This window comes from Mustela putorius, unplaced genomic scaffold (genome assembly GCF_011764305.1).
Source record: "Mustela putorius furo isolate JIRA1106 unplaced genomic scaffold, ASM1176430v1.1 tig00000083_pilon_pilon_pilon, whole genome shotgun sequence".
Classification (NCBI taxonomy): Eukaryota; Metazoa; Chordata; class Mammalia; order Carnivora; family Mustelidae; genus Mustela; species Mustela putorius.
The window spans coordinates 31,244,093-31,259,713 of record NW_025421273.1 but is presented as its reverse complement, the minus strand read 5'-3'; the positions used below and the strand labels follow the sequence as shown (position 1 = coordinate 31,259,713).

The window sequence follows — 15,621 nt, the reverse complement described above, 5'->3', positions numbered from 1 at the left end:
TGGTATTAATTCAAACCAGTATATTGCTTCTCCTGAGGCGGCTTTGAATTCTAGGCCTGTCCTTCTGCAATGAAATGAAAGGTGCTGACCTGCATTAAAGGAATACCTGGCATCCCGGGGGGTTGGAGGAGAGGGAGCGTCCCCCTGCCCCTGAAATCCCAGCACCCCCAGAGAGTCAGACCCAAGCTGCTCCGCAACCAGAAACCAGAGACAGGAGCTGGGAGACCGCATGTCTGTTCTGTCACCCAGATGTCAGCTCCTCTTACAAGCCCGTTAGGTTTGATGAGGAGATGTTGGCCTCCGGGTCCAAAGATGGAGGTAACAGAATCCTCTGACATATTCAGACTTATAAAATTGGATGTGGTTTAATTGCCTGAGAAGTTATTTCAAGACGTGCCCTGGCCTTTGCGGAGCCTGAGATGGCGGGTGATACTGGAGGGGGTGGGGGCGGGGAAGCAAGCTAAACCAAATAGCTCTTATCATTCCACACTTTACATCGTTTGTTTATTAGTGGTGTATTAGTGAAGTCCCTGATGCACATGGCTGGGAAGAAACTGTGTTTCATTTCACCCGGCATTTAAGTAATTCATAATCAGATGCAACCAATCTGCACCTTTGCCTCTGGGCGCCAACCTTGTTCAAAGAAGGCAACTCTCCTCATTTTGCAAACGAGCCTCGCTCATTGTCACCGCACTTGCACGCGCAGCCCATCTCTGTCTCTCTGAGCTAGAAAGCACCCCCTTCCTTCTCCCAGCATCCCAAATCCTCGCAGGTCCTGTTCAGGTGCAGCCCCAGCCTTCCACAGCCGTTCATTTTGCAGAGCAGGGGACAGTGGGGTCTCCATCTGTCCAGCAGCCTTCTCCTCACCCCATTCATTTAACAAATGTTTATCAAGAACCTTGTTTGGTGCCCGGCAAAAAAATGGGAATGTGGCAATGAATCAAAAGACCGTGATCCCCGGCTTTCACGGAGCTTAGTTCCAGTGGAAAACCTGTTCCCACTCCAACCATGAGAAGGAACTGCCAACTTTATGTTAAGCTTCTCATTTATTCAGTTGATGAATATTAATGAGTGCCTGCTATGTGTCAGGCACTGTTGTCGGCACTGGGGCTGCAAAAGCGAACAGAACAGACGAAGCTCTTGCTCCCTCCAAGTTTACATTCTAAGTTTATTTGCTTAGATTTGGGCTAGACCATAAGCCTATAAATGCGTCAAGTAGTCAGAAATCCAGGGAACGAGATAAGGGGGATGTCAAGGTGCGTGGCGCTAGTTTAAAGACGGTGATCTGGGAAGCTTGCTCTGATGTGGTGGCATTTGAGCAAAGAGCTTAAGGAAGGGTGGGCTGGGCGGATGGACAGTGATAGCACTTGTACACAGGGCTTCCGCGGGGCGCAAGTCTGGGAGTGGACCCTCCCACGTATTCCTTGAGAGAAGGAGGGCAGCTTCCATGACCTTGTCTCTTATGGATGCGGAAACTGGGTTTCAGAGAAATGATCTCACATGAAGGATAGGAGTCTGCAGCCAGGCTGTCCAGCCCGGAACCTGCATGTCCCTTTGTAGAATTGCTGAGTTGTTTCAGAGTGCCCTGGTCTCAACAGGTGGGCTTGGACTTCTTTTATCCCGCTCACCGCATCCTGTGAAGAGCGCTGCTTTGTGTCCTGGGTGTGGGTCCCAGCTCTGCTCTCCGTAGCTGTGTGTGACTTTGGCCAAACTTAACCTCTCTGGCTGTCTGATTTCTCATCTGTCCAGTGGAGATGGTAGAACCTACTTCCTCGGGTCAAGGTGAGTCTCACAGGACAAACAGAGCCAATGCACTGGAAATGGTACCTTACGTGTCCCTAGCAGTATCCTGATGGAGATATGGGGGATACTGTGGGTTGAACTGTGTCCCCTAGAAAAGATACGTTGAAGTGTTAACTCCCAGTACTTGTAAATATGATCTTATTTGATAACAGGGTCTTGTTTGTAATTAAGTTAAGATGAGGTCATGTTCAGTTAGGGTAGGCCTTCAGCCAGTAGGATGGTGTCCACAGAAGAAGACAAGAGACAGAGACGAACAAGGTGAACCCCGTGGGACCATGAGGCGGAGACTGAAAAGCTGTCTGCAAGCCAAGGAATACCATGGGTTTCTGGCAGCAGAAGCTAGGAGGAGGTCGCGGAACAGATTCTCCTCCAGAGCCTTTAGAGAGAGCATGGCCCGTGGACAACTCGACTTTGGGCTTCTGGGCTCTAGAACTGAGAAAGAATATATTTCTCTCATTTTAAGCCACCCGGTGGTGGTACTTTGTGAAGGCCAGTACGGGAAGCTAACGCAGGTAAGACGGCGAATCTCTGGAAGAGCGGGGTATCCAGATGGGGATGGGCAAGCTGGAGCCTGGCGCATGTGTTTGGGGATCAGTTCCTTAAGAATCTGCTGGTACGTGAGGCTTTGGTACCAGATAATCGCATCCTTGGGGCCGGTTTGGAAGTGGAGAGAGAAACGTGGAGAAGGCTCTAGTTAAGTCCTAAACCAGAGCTCCGTCAACCTGGAGCTTTTGCCCACAACTTCAAGGGTGGGATCTTGGGGTTCAGTCCGAGTGCAGGGACTGCCACAGACTTCTTGGCTCAGAGAAGGTGAGAGTCCATGAGCTTTTCTGGACATGAGGCCAGAACTCACAAAGCTGTCTGTTTAAATGCAGATGAAATCAGAAACATGGGCTCTCAGCAGCGCTTACATAAAACCCAGATTGTCAAATTCAAGGGAGAAAGAGTCAGAACAGCCTGGCAAGGGTCTGTGCCAACATTCCAGAGGACTGATTCAAGATAGGGAACAGATTCTGAGGGCCCCGGCCATCTCTAAACTGTCTGTAAAAATATCAACACGAGCTCGGAGTGAAATCTTCTGGGCAGACACGGTATCATATCCCTGTGGAGATTCAGAATTACAGCATCTCGGGGTGGGAGGGACCTTAACAATCAGTCTGTCTGGTATGGCTGTTGGAAACAAGGGCTTTGGAAGCAGCTGGACTTGGGTTCAAGTTCCGTCTCCTTGACTCTGAGGAGTGTCAGCTTCAAGATCCATGATCTTGTTCTTCTCTCCTTCTCCTTCTCCTTCTCTGTGGAACAGGCACCAGCTACTGGCATCCCGGGATCTAATGACGCTGGTACGGCCCTTAGCTGAGACCCATGACAAAGACAGAGAGAGCTGTGACTTATGTGACTCTGATTGTTATTTAACTCCACTCCACAGTGGTGTTGGGTTTTCCTCTATGAAGGGCTCTCCTGCCTGCTTCCAGCGTCCCCAAGCCGTGCGTCTCTGAATACCTCTGTTAGAACATTCTTTGCTACAGAGAGATGGCTCCTTGTAAAGAAGTGTACCTTTGATGGGATGTGCTCTATGTTTACAGTCGAATGGCTTGGGGTTCGGGCCACCAGGCCTGCATGCAAACCTGTCTCCAAGTTAGGAGCTCCATGCCTTTGAGCAAATGACTCAGGCTGTTGCTTAACTAAGGGTCATGAAGGTTACGTTACTTTCCTTTACCTACCCGTAACTTGGTGTCCGCCTCTGGGAGATGAGGATGATGATGATAGTCCCTGCCCCCAACGGTCATCCTAAGATTGAACTGGAGAATATACACTTCATTAGAAGAAAGCCTGATGTACAGGAGGGGCTCGATAATTAGCTGTTACAGAGGTAACATCCATCCCGGGGCTTAATCTGACCGTGTCCCTCTGCCAGGTTTGTTTGTTCGTTTGTTTAAGGATTTTATTTATTTATTTGACACACAGAGAGAGATCACAAGTAGGCAGAGAGGAAGGCGGGGCGGAGGGGTGGAGGAGGGGTGGGAAGCAGGACCCCTGCTGAGCAAGAGAGCCCGATGCAGGGCTCCATCCTAGGACCCTGGGATCATGACCTGAGGTGAAGGCAGAGGCTTAACCCACTGAGCCACCCAGGCGCCACTCCATCATTTTGTTTTTACTCCAATGCGCTGCCTCTCAGTCAGCCCAGCCACCCATCCCAATGCGGCATCCAGCCCGGGGAATCTGGGAGGGCTCCACAGCCTGGCCTATAGGCACCTGCCAGGGCCCCACACTTGGTTCAGTACTCTGCAGTCTCCATTTGGAAGTTCCTAACATTTGGAAGTCCCATCAGGTCCCGCAGTTTCATTTTGCAGTGGCTCTACCTTGTTGGTCCTGCCTGGGAAATTGGCCGTATTGACCCCTTGCCTTCCCGCATAGGCAGAGCTGGGCAGGGTCTGCTTCCCGTCCCCGCCCCAACCCATTTCCCACTACATGCAGCAGGACTGGTGAATGTGGGACTTGGTTGTCCAGTATACCCCCTCTATTCTTTCCTCACTCAACACTCCTCGCCATTTCCCTGGCTCTCCACCCTGCCCTCCAACTTTCCCTGCTTCTGCTTGGCCACCAAGGTCAGAACCGCTCACCCTTGTGCCGGATCAGGTGCCCCTGGCCTGTCAAGAGGCATCCCCCTTCCCTCAGAGGCGCCTCTCTCCTTTCTCCACCGTGACGGTGGGAACAGTCTATGTGGGTCAGCTTGCTGGGGTGAAAATAGACACTGTCTTTGGCAGAGTGGGAGTCACAGCATCCTTTTAAAATTCATAAAGATGTAGAGTAAGAATTCCAGTTTCTGAGCCTGGACGTCGGGTGTGAGGCTCAGCAAAGGGCTCCAGACGGAGGGACGCCCGAGACAAGATTGGTGGGCATCGAGCTTTGCATCCAGTCATTAGGGAAATCAGGAAGGGTCTATCCCTGTGCTTTCAACTGGAGAGCTGGCCCATCTGTCATGTCCCCAGGGTCCGGCATTATCTCACTTCTTTTGCCTGTTAGAGGATCAGAAACTGGGTTAGCGCTTAGCAAATGAAGTGGCCACCAGGAATGTTCTGGTCCCGCTTACCACATAAGATGTGCAGGGAAGCAAGCAGATTGAAGAAACAAGGCAGCGTGTGCCTTAAGCAGAAAAATAGCGAATGGGTCTGAAGTCACAGAAAACTCCTATCCCACAGGATGGGTCCCCCTGGAAGAAAGACCCCACCCAGCTAGACAACGGGGTAAAGGCAGCCTGTATCCTTAAAGCAGGGCAGTTGGGGGGGGGGGTGTGAGGAGACTCCTTGCTGGCTGTCAGGATGCGGAGAGCACTTGGCCCAGCTCTGCCTCAGGCCTGGGCCCTGGGGGATCTCTGAGGCTGGGGTTCAAGCTCTGCAAAGGGGGGACATAAGGCCTGGAAGTCCACTCGTGCTGCTTCGGTTCAAGGCCCCCAGGCTCCTGCAAATCAGGCATAGAGCGCGCAAGATGCCTGAGAAGGGCAGATGGGGTGCTGGGATAATCCTTCTTCCATTTCACACTTAGGGAACTGGCTTTCAGCCGGATGAACTGCTCCCCAAGGGCTCACTCCTCCTTTAATCATGCTGGGCCAGAGCCTCCCCTGGGTTCCCCTGGTAACCAGAGACTCCTACAGGGGTGAGGGCAACTGGCCTAGGCCGGTCAGGCCCGAGGGCATCTCCAAAGGGCAGTGCAGCTGGAAAGCTGGGGTGTCCCTGTCCCAGATTCCTGGGGCAGCTCCAATCCCTGCAGTCTGTCCCCTGACTCAGAGAGCCTGGAGGCTGGAAGAAAGTCCCTGGGGCTTAGCGGCAGTCGTCAAAACGGTGATCTCCTTGCTTCTCCAGAGCCCGGAGGCTTCACCAGCGAGGGCCCTAGAGACAGGAAGGCCTGTTGTCCGGGGATTGTTTACTCAGCCCTGAGGCACAGTATCTATGGGCTAGAAAGGCAGCTGCTCTAACCACACCACACCCAGGGATCTGAAACCAGGACTTGATCCAGAAGGAGGCCGGGAGAGGGACAGCCGCATTCCTCAAGGTCCGTCCTTGGCCTGGGGTTTTAATTGGCCAAGCTCTGACTGGGGCTGGGGAATGCCACCGAGACCTGGCCTCATGAGGAGAACCCCAGCTCCTGACAGGTGCTGGGATGGGGGGTAAGGAGAGACCAGGCTTGGCCACGGGGACGGAGGCTTGAATCCTCACCTTGCCACTCACTCCCTGACCAAGTGTGGGCATGTCACCTCTCCTCTCTGGGCCTGGTTTCTCATTTCCCGCTCGGAGGGGCTGGAACAGTCTCCCATGGGAGCTTCTGGCTCCAGTTTTGTGATGATTTGAGTTTACCATGTCCTGAGCTGGCTTTGCAGAGAGCATGTGGGGAACAAGGAAGCTGCAGAGAGCTGACTGGTGATTTCCCCGGAGGGTCTGGCACCGGTGGGGAAGCTCCCGCTGCCTGGGCCCCACAGGGCAGCTGTGGGTATAGGATTGGCTGAAACGGAGTGGGAAGAAGATGAGCTCATTAGATTTTTCTATGTCCATCGGTGCCTTTCACAGCTCTGTCCTGGGGAGGGGAGGGTTGAGAAGGCAGCTCAGCAGGGCCTGAAGCCCCGTGCCTGAAGTCTGGGCTGACACTAAAATGAGGCTGTAGGAGCATATTTAATGACACGGAAAAGTGTTCAGTGATAAAGCGAAAAAAAGCAGGTTATAAAAAGCAGCATATGTAGGACAATCCTCTTATTATGGGGAAGAAATATTTCCCTCTAAATGCACACACACAGACACACACAAGGAAAAGTTTCTAAAATGCAAGGAGTGATTATCTCAGCGCGCTGGGACTCCCTGCGGCTTTTCTTTTCTTTTTTTCTTTTTCTTTACTTTTTTTTTCTTTTTTTTCCTCATCTTTCTTTTTTTCTTTCTTTTTTCTTCACAGCAAGCTTGGGGTTCTAACCCTATCAAATACATTGGCTTCATTATACGCAGAAAGTCCTTGCCCACAACTTGGCTGAAGATCCAGGTCCTAGGTGGTCAGCCACTTGTTAATTTACACCGACCCATGTTGGCTTTAGAATTTCACCCCTGGAGTGATCTAGCGGGACAATCTTGATTGGGAACTTGTAGTTACATTCAAAATAAATGGAGAAAACATCAATTGTCCATATAAAAGACTATGGGAGGGGCTAAACCTTCCACAACTTTCTCCTCTGCATCGGCCATCAAACCTTCAGGCATTTCCTGTCCCATCTCCTTGCCTCCGCACAGCTGATTGCAGGGGCTGTGATCAGCTGACGCCCCACCGCAGCCAATCTGTGCACTGGCCAAGTCTCTATACAAAAAAGATGAGCCGGCCCATCAAATTCCGACAAAGGATGTGAACTGAGAAATTAGAAAAGAGTGAGGCAGTTGGCAGTGGGAATAGTAGGTGACAGGAGACACAGCACTGTGACAGGGAGGGCGAGGAGGAGTGACAGACGGTGCAGATTATGAGAAAGTATAAATAATCATTAAAATGAAAAAGCAAAAGCCAGGAGCGCAGACCTATGAGTTTTTGGAAAGGTTGCAGAGATTAGAGGCAAGGAGAACCCAAATGGTAAAAAGAAAAGAGAGCAGAAGTTCAAGAGACCAAAGTTGCCATGTTTCTTCTTGGTGTGTGTTCTGTGAGGAGCATACTCGGAGACGAGGATCTGAGTGCAAATCTGCACTCAAAATATTGGGTCAGTGGTCCCAGGAAACTGCAGAAGAGGAGTGGGAAGGTATATGGACAAGGAAAGGCAGCCATGAAATGGTGCATTGTCAAGCCTGCCACCGAAGGAGACGGCAAGGTCTTATTCCAGGGGGATATCTGAATATGCACACCTGGGTTAGCCCTAGCCAAGCGATAAGGGGGTTGGGGCATCCATACAGAAACTTCTGGAAATCACTGGTGGAGGGCTGTGCCCATTGAGTTTGATTCCTTGGCACTCTGACCCACTGCTTGTAGAAAGAGCTGCCTCCCAGGCACCTGGTGTCTCAGTCGGTTAAGCATCCGACTCCCGTTTTTGGCTCAGGACATGATTTCCTAGGTCTTGAGATCGAGGCCCCCATCGGGCTCCACACTCAACAGGGAGTTTGCTTGAGACTCTCTCCCTCTGCTTCTCCCCTCACTCATTTGAGTGCTTTCTCTCTGTCAAATAAATAAATAAATCTAGGAAGGAAGTTAGTTAGTTTAGAAGGAAGAGGAAGAAAGGAAGGAAAGAAGAAAAAGAAAGGAAGGAAAAGAGAGAGAGGGAGGGAGGAGGGAAGAACTGCCTCACATGGCCTCAGGCAAAAGCTCCCTAGGTACAGAGATGCTTATACTGGCCATGGAAGGAACAGAAGCACACTGAAAGATCAGAGAGCCACAGACAAGGTGCCTGAGGTATCTGCCTCACTAAGAGGGAAGTGTGACAGCTTGGTGTGAGGGAGATGATGATGGAATGGTCAGCCCCTTGAGCTCTCTATTTTATATAGTTACCTAGATCTTGAGCTTCATTACAATAAGTCCCCAAGATTTGGACAAGTGCAACCAAGACATTGAAAGGGAAGACAGAAGGAGTCCCTTCTCTTCTCCAGAACTCCATACCCTCCCCAGCCTCCCACAGGGAACGGGCTACCTTATATTGTCTGGGATTTAAAAACCATAAAAGATTGTCACCTTGGATTGATTCTTAAATAATAAAGTTTGAATCACTGACACAATCCCTCAATCCCTCCTCTAATTCCCAGTCACTGTGCTAAAAAATTATATGGGAGTTCGCTGGGTGTGGGTTGAGAAACCCTAAAAGGCTCTATGCCTGCTTTCCATCAATGTCACCATTATGACTTCCTTGGGCATATTTAATCAAGTCTACTTTAAGACAGGCACCGTGCCTCTTCAGCATGGCAGAACCTCCTCCTAGTCTAGTAGGCAGTGGGTGCAGACACTATTAATTCCCTCACAATGGGATAAGTGTTAAAATGGAACTGTGTTCACAATGGTGGGGAATATTAAAGCAGAAGAAATGAATTCTGCTTATGGCCATTAAAAAAAGCTTCACAGAGGAAGTGGCCCTTGAACTGGGTCTTGAGGGATGAATAGAAGTTCACTGGGGGATAGAGGAAAGAAGACAACTCCAGCAGGAAGCCCAGCTAAACAAAAAGACCGAACTAAGAAAGAACTGGCTGATTTTGGGGAATGGGCAAAGACAGCAAAAGCTAAATGGCAGAAAAGACTAGGAAAGTTCCCCCACCCCTGACTGTAAAGAACTTTACACGTTGGGCTGAGTTTTAATTTTCTTTGGTGATCACTGAGGACCCACAAAATATTGCCCACGAGAACTATTATAATGTGGAAGCTTTAGGAGGGCAATAATCATCAGTTTTAAAGGGAGTGAGCCCATCAGATCACTCTCCCACCAGAGAACAGATCCACCAGAGCATTGGGCAAATATGAGAGCAAAGTTTATTTTCTATATTTACTGAGGACCTAACTATGAAGCATAACTTTGCACTAAGCATGGCAGAGGTCCGGGGGATAATGTCACTTCAGAATAATTGGAGAAATAAAACTAATAGGCCTAAGAAATTAAACAATTCCTGTGGTGAGAAGAAAACAGATATTACTTTAGGAGTTAAAAGGGGAGTTCTTTTTAGAGAGAGAACTAGTCTTTGCTTAGCAAAACCTGTTATAAATCGTTTGTACTGGGTCTAATAGTGTGTCCTCAAGACTCATGTCCACTGGTCAGGTTAAGATGAGGTCACACCGGCTTAGGGCAGGTCCTAGATCCAATGTGACTAGTGAGCTTGTAAGGAAAGGAAGATTTGAAAACACAGGCTCACACAGAGGGAAGAAGTCCACAGGACATGTGACACTGAAGCAAGGACTGGAGTGAGGCAGCTGTAGGCAAGGAAGGACAGGGATTGCCAGCAACCACCAGAAGCCAGGAAGATGCAAGGAAGGATTCTTCCCTAAACTTCGGAGAGAACATGACCCAGCTGAAGCCTCACTTTTGAACTTCCAGTCTCCAGAATTGGGAGAGAATCTATTTCTGTTGTTTTAAGCCCCCGGGTTTGTGAAAGATGTTACAGCAGCTCTAGGAAACAAGGACACCATTTGACTGAGAAAAGATCCTTGGAAAGAACTGGAAACAGAGAGGTCTGAGCTGCTCCACAGGGAGGAGGACAAGCAAGTGAAGTGGAGGGGTGGAGGTTGTAGGGAATCCAGAGGGAGTAAAGGCTGATTCCTCCCACGGGAAACAGTGTGAGGGGAAAATATGGTGAACGTGAAATTTGTCACTGGCAAGGATTGCACAGGGGCTTAAGAAAAGAATCTGTAATGTGTCTGCTGAATTTTAAGGTGGTGGAATCAGGCACTTTGCCCCTCCCTCCTTGTCTCAAAAATCACTCTCTGGGACACCTGGGTGGCTCAGTCGGTTAAGCATCTGCCTTCGGCTTAGGTCATGATCCCAGGATCCTGGAATCAAGTCCCACATTGGACTCCCTACTCAGCGGGGAGCCTGCTTCTCCCTTTCCCGCTCCCCTTGCAGTGCACTCTCTCTCAAATAAATAAATAAAGTCTTAAAAAAAAAAAAAAAAAGAAAAGAAAAAAACACTCTCAAACAAGGAGAAGAAGGAAAGCAAACAAATACATCTTAGATGAACTTTTGTCACCCTGAACTGCAATATATGAAAATGGAAACCAGATGAAGGAACTAGAAGGAGGAATGGATGGACGAATTTTGCGGACAGATTTTTAAAGAAAGAACTCCTTGTGTACCCAAAAGAGGATGCCATTAGGTAAAGCTTAAAAATAACTGTATCAGGAAATAGTGGTATATGGAAATGTATACCTGAAGAAAACCCTAGAAGAATGGCTGACTTTCAGGAAGGAACAGGGTATTACTATTATTACTTGGGTTTTGTATTTTTTTTTTTTTTAGTCATTATTGACTGTTGAAACTTTGATGTGATACTTTGATTTTAAAAAGCAATTTAAAACATAGATTTTTAAATTTTTATTTATTTATTTATTTATTTTGCATTTCACTGTTGCTCCATTGTAATAGCCCAAGACTTCAATTCCAGTCTTCAATTCCCATGCTGCCATGGGAAACTCTGGGGAGAAGAGTGTTCTCAAGACAGAAAGGACAGAAGGGAGCCAGCGGCTGGACAGGCCGAAGGTGTGAGGTGAACTCCGAACCTGAACCCAAAAGGACAATAACAGGAGGGCCCTTCTCTGGTGCAGCAGGTAAAGCCAGTTTACGGATTGGCGAGGACCGGGGAGAGCAGTCCCAAAAAGAAACCGATCACGTAAGTTTAGCTCAGTGTCTCTCAAACTGCAATGTGCATACAATGTACCTGGGGATCTTTGTAAAATACAGAGCCATTCCAGAGGATTCTGCATTTCTAATAAGATTTCAGGTGGTGCCAAGGTTCCTGCGCACTCTGGTTGGCAGGGCGGGAGGCTGAAGAGGTCTGAGAGGGGAGCAAGGGCTTGGCCGAGGAGCGGGAGGAATGGATTCACGGGTGCCAAGTCTGAGTTCGTGGGACAAAGACCCTAGTCTTGTGGGACTAAGACTAGATGAGCAGGACATCAGAGGAATTGGGGGACACATCAAAGACAACTTACCTTCCGAGAGGTTACCTCTGGCCAGCTCTGACAAAGCTCTCAGTGTTTTGTTCCGGGCAAAGCTGGCCCGCTATGGGGCAGATAAAGAGTTGTTGGCCAGACCTTGGCTATCTGGCCTCACCCTTCCCTCACGGCCCTCTTTGCGGAATGACATACGCTGACGATCTGTGCAGGAGCCCTGACCCAGGGCCGGGGGATGGCATAGGAGAGGATGTCAGGCTCCTCAACTTTCCTTCCTTCCCCACAACTGTCAAAACCCCAACCTTGTCTCCTCCATCTTCCCTGTGCCATCCGCCCTTCCACAATGGCTTCTGTTGGGGGGCACCAGACTTGTTCCTGCCTTTCCCACAGAAACAGTCTAAATAGTGGTAAACTGGGTGCTCTAAGTCAGTTTAAAATAATAGACCAGTAGATAGAATGGCGATGACTCGCATTTAAAAGAGGGTCTCTCGGGGCACCTCGGTGGCTCAGTCAGTTAAGCATGTGCCTTTGGATTGGATCATGATCCAGGGGTCCTAGGATGGAGTCCCACATTGGGGGCTCCCTGCTCAGCGGGGAGTCTGCTTCTCCCTCTCCCTCTGTGCTCTCTCTCACTCTCTCATGTAAATAATTCATAATCTTTATGAAAAAATAAATTAAAGAGTGCTTCCCTTGTGTAATCATTCTCTTAAGCACTAATTTATTTCTCCTAAAAGTATCATTATCCTCCTCTTTCGGATGAGGAGACCGAGGCAGAGAGAAGGAAGTCCCCGAGGACATGGAGAGTGGAGCTGGGATTCAAGCCAGGCAGCTGGTCTCACCATCTGCTTTCCTAAGAGGCTATGGCTCCTGGCACAGAGAAAAATTGCATCATAGGCAAATTTTCATCTGTAGGTAACAAGAGATAATGAGAGAGAGAAACACTTTCTAAACTGTAGACAATTGCCTGCCATTGTTCCCACTTAGCCATGCCCTAGAGAGTGTGTGGCACCTTCCAGCTATAAATCTGAGGTTCCCTTGGTCCATCTCAGTTCCTTCTCGCTTGTCAGACTCTAAGGGAACAACATCCCCAGGCACTGAATTTCATTCCATTTTAAAGACATATTTCAGCACGCGGTACAAATCCTGGGATGCAAGCCAAGTGCTTCATCCTGTGCCCGGGTAAAGAAATGGTTACCTGCTCTGGGCCGGAAGAAAAGCTGATGTGTGGGACTTACCAACAGACAAAGTGGCTAAGACTCCCCTGTAGAATTCTCGACTGTTGTAAACGTCTATAGTCCTTCAGGTCCATATTGTACCCCATGGGCTAGCTTGGGCCCCTGACCAACCCTGAAAGCACCCCACCGCCTTCGCTCGCCTTCCTGCCTTCCGCTGACTGGTCTCGCTTCCTGGCTTGCCCCAGTTTCTTTGACTGGATAATACCCACTTATCCTTTAAAATCCAACCCCTCTCAGAAGCCTTCCTTGGTCCACTCTGGATGAATTGAACCCCCTGTTCTGTAGGCACGGCCCGCCCTGCAAAGAATCCATTGCTTTGCTTGGTCAAGTTCTCCTGCCTGTTTCCTTCACTGTTAGGGTCAATTCCTTGAGGGTAAGGTTTTTTGTCTCTATAATTTTCAAAGACTAAACTGTGCCTGGTTCCTAATACGCTCTGAACAAGTGTTTATCGAGTGGACACGGAAAATGTCTGAGGAGGTTCTATGTGCTGCCTCTCTAGCTGGGGCAACTTACTCTTCTCCAGTGTGCACTTGCTTCTCTCTCTCTCTCCTCCCTCCCTCTCTGTGTGTCTCTATCTCTAATCTACATTGTATTTCTCCTTCAGTCTTCAACTACAGTTTCCAGGTCCTCCTGCCACAGGTACCCACCACACACCATACTTCCTTTTCTTCAAGACGTGTCTCTCAGTTTTGTTTTTTTCCCCCCATGTTTGTCTTCCTGGACAGGCAGTCAGCCCCTTAGGGACAGAAACCTCGTCTCTGCCCCTTCTGGCACACCACAGCCTCTGGTTCTCAGGAGGCACTCAGTCAATGCTTGTTTAGTAAATGGACAAACAAATGAGTCAGTGGGTGATTATATTTTTGAGTTCCCCAGAGTCAAATCTTTCATTTGTAGCTGGGGCCCAGGAGAGGAAGGCCCAAGAGGCCAAGGGCACAGAATGGGAGAAGGCGCTCACTTCAGAGGCCAACTGTGAACTTGCATGAGCCTGGCAGGGAGGCCTTCCCTCCGGGCCCCTGGGTGCTTGCTTGTCTCACCCAAGTCCTGGCCCAGTTCCCACTTCCTCCTTGGAGAACTCTGGCCTCTCTCCATGCAGGCAACTCTCCTATTAAGCCAAAAGCTGGAATTGATTCACTCACATAAAAGGAATCAGAAGAAGGGGAAGGCTCCGGGATTCCTGGAACCAGGAATCCCAACGTTATTGGAACTGTCTGTCTCTCTACATCCTCTTTCCCATTTCCCTCTGCTCCCGTGTATCATTCTCTCAGACCAGCATACTTTGAATTCTAAAATCTCCTGTTGGTTCTGTTTTTCTGGAGGGCCCTTGCAAATACAGTGCTGTGCAAGTTTCTTGAGAAATTGGATTCTTACTCTCTCCCCCTCAGCCAGCTCTAACCCCACCCTGCATTTTGGGTGTGGAGAAAGTGGCAGGAACCTGCCCCAGGCCTCCCCCGTGCTCTGAGGCACCTGCTTTCATCCCTATCTCTTGGATCACGGTGTTGAGACCATCCAGAGGGCACGGGCCCCGTGACGCAGCAAGGGGAGTGCAGAGTTCCTCCGGTCCGGGAACACCTGCTCCACATAATGCAGGGGAACAACCGACCAAGGTTGGCAGGGAAATCAGGGCTGAGATGAAAAGGAACAGCTGGCACCCTTTGAAAGGCTCAGCGCTTCGGGAAGCAGCAGACGGGTTTAGTCATTCCTAGCAACCCGCCCCGAGGCCCCCGAGTGTGACTGCTCTTTAGAGACAGCGGGGGCTGGAGGAGAAGGGGGGACCGAAGCCCACAGAGCAGCCCTGCCGTGTCATGCCTCCTCACACCGCCCAGCGACCAACCCCGGGGCATTTCTAGATTGTTAAAAAAAAAAAAAAAAAAAAAAAAAAAAAAAAATCAAGTCCTTGCCTCAGAGCAGGGGCCAGGACCCTGGGAGCTTTCTGGAACTCCAGCTCCTGCCCGCTTGCTGGCTGTGCCCTCAGGTCATTCAGCATCTTGAAAAACTAAAATGTGCGTCTTAAGACCTACATCTTAGATATGTCGTGAGATTTATCCAATCCCATGAGGCACGGGAAGCCCTTAGCTCAGCAGGGGTTGAGCCGCGCTGTTCTCCCGGAGGGATGACACATCCTGACATGGGGAGGCAGAGCAGGCGGCCGACTCTTCACCCAAATGCGGTGGTTCTCCAACTTCACTGTGCCTGAGAATCGCCGCCGGGGGACTGGCTAAAACCGGTGGCTGGAGTCCAGCCCCGAAGCTTTAGATTCAGCTGAGTGGGGCGGGGCCAGAGAAGGAGTTTTCCAAAGAGTGCCCCAGGGCTGCCGCTCCATGGGATCACAGGGATCACACTTTGAGAACCGCTTTTCTCCCCGAGCCCTGCAGGCCCAGCTGCACCTGAGAGGCGCCAGGGAGGTTTCTACACCGCTGAGATTCTGACTGAAGGGATTTGGGGTGTGACGTAGGTATCAGCAATTTTTTTTTTTTAAAGATTTATTTATTTATTTACTTGACAGAGAGAAATCACAAGCAGTCGGAGAGGCTGGCAGAGAGAGAGAGAGAGGGAAGCAGGCTCCCCGCTGAGCAGAGAGCCCGACGCGGGACTCGATCCCAGGACCCCGAGATCATGACCCCAGCCGAAGGCAGCGGCCCAACCCACCGAGCCACCCAGGCGCCCGGTATCAGCAATTTTTAATGCTTTCCACATTTGTCCCCTGTGTCGCGCTCGGAGAACCGTGCTTCCAGCGGCTGTGTGGAGACCCTGCGAGGCTCATGATGTGTGGGTTAGGACACTGGGGTTCTGCCGGCCTTAGGCCGTGCACCTTCTGAGAGAGAAAGGGCAGCTCCCACACTCAGTTGGGAAATTTTCCTCTCCTGGGTGCCTTCTCTCAGCCTTGCCTCCCTTTTTCCAGCAAGGCCGTCTCCTCTGCCCATGTCAGGGTCCTGGGAGAGCCCCACCAAAGGCGTCAGCCCCAAGGTCCAGGTCAAGGCTGACTGGCTTCTGT

The 15,621-nt window shown here is 50.1% G+C and overlaps 1 long non-coding RNA gene across 1 annotated transcript; it reads left to right on the top strand.

Annotated features, from left to right (window-relative positions):
• Positions 1-5,723: 5,723 nt before the first annotated feature.
• Positions 5,724-15,189, top strand: LOC106006853. Its single transcript, XR_001181155.2, has 3 exons — positions 5,724-5,853; positions 10,871-11,114; positions 15,133-15,189. It is a non-coding gene; the product is annotated as an uncharacterized LOC106006853 (long non-coding RNA).
• Positions 15,190-15,621: the final 432 nt, after the last annotated feature.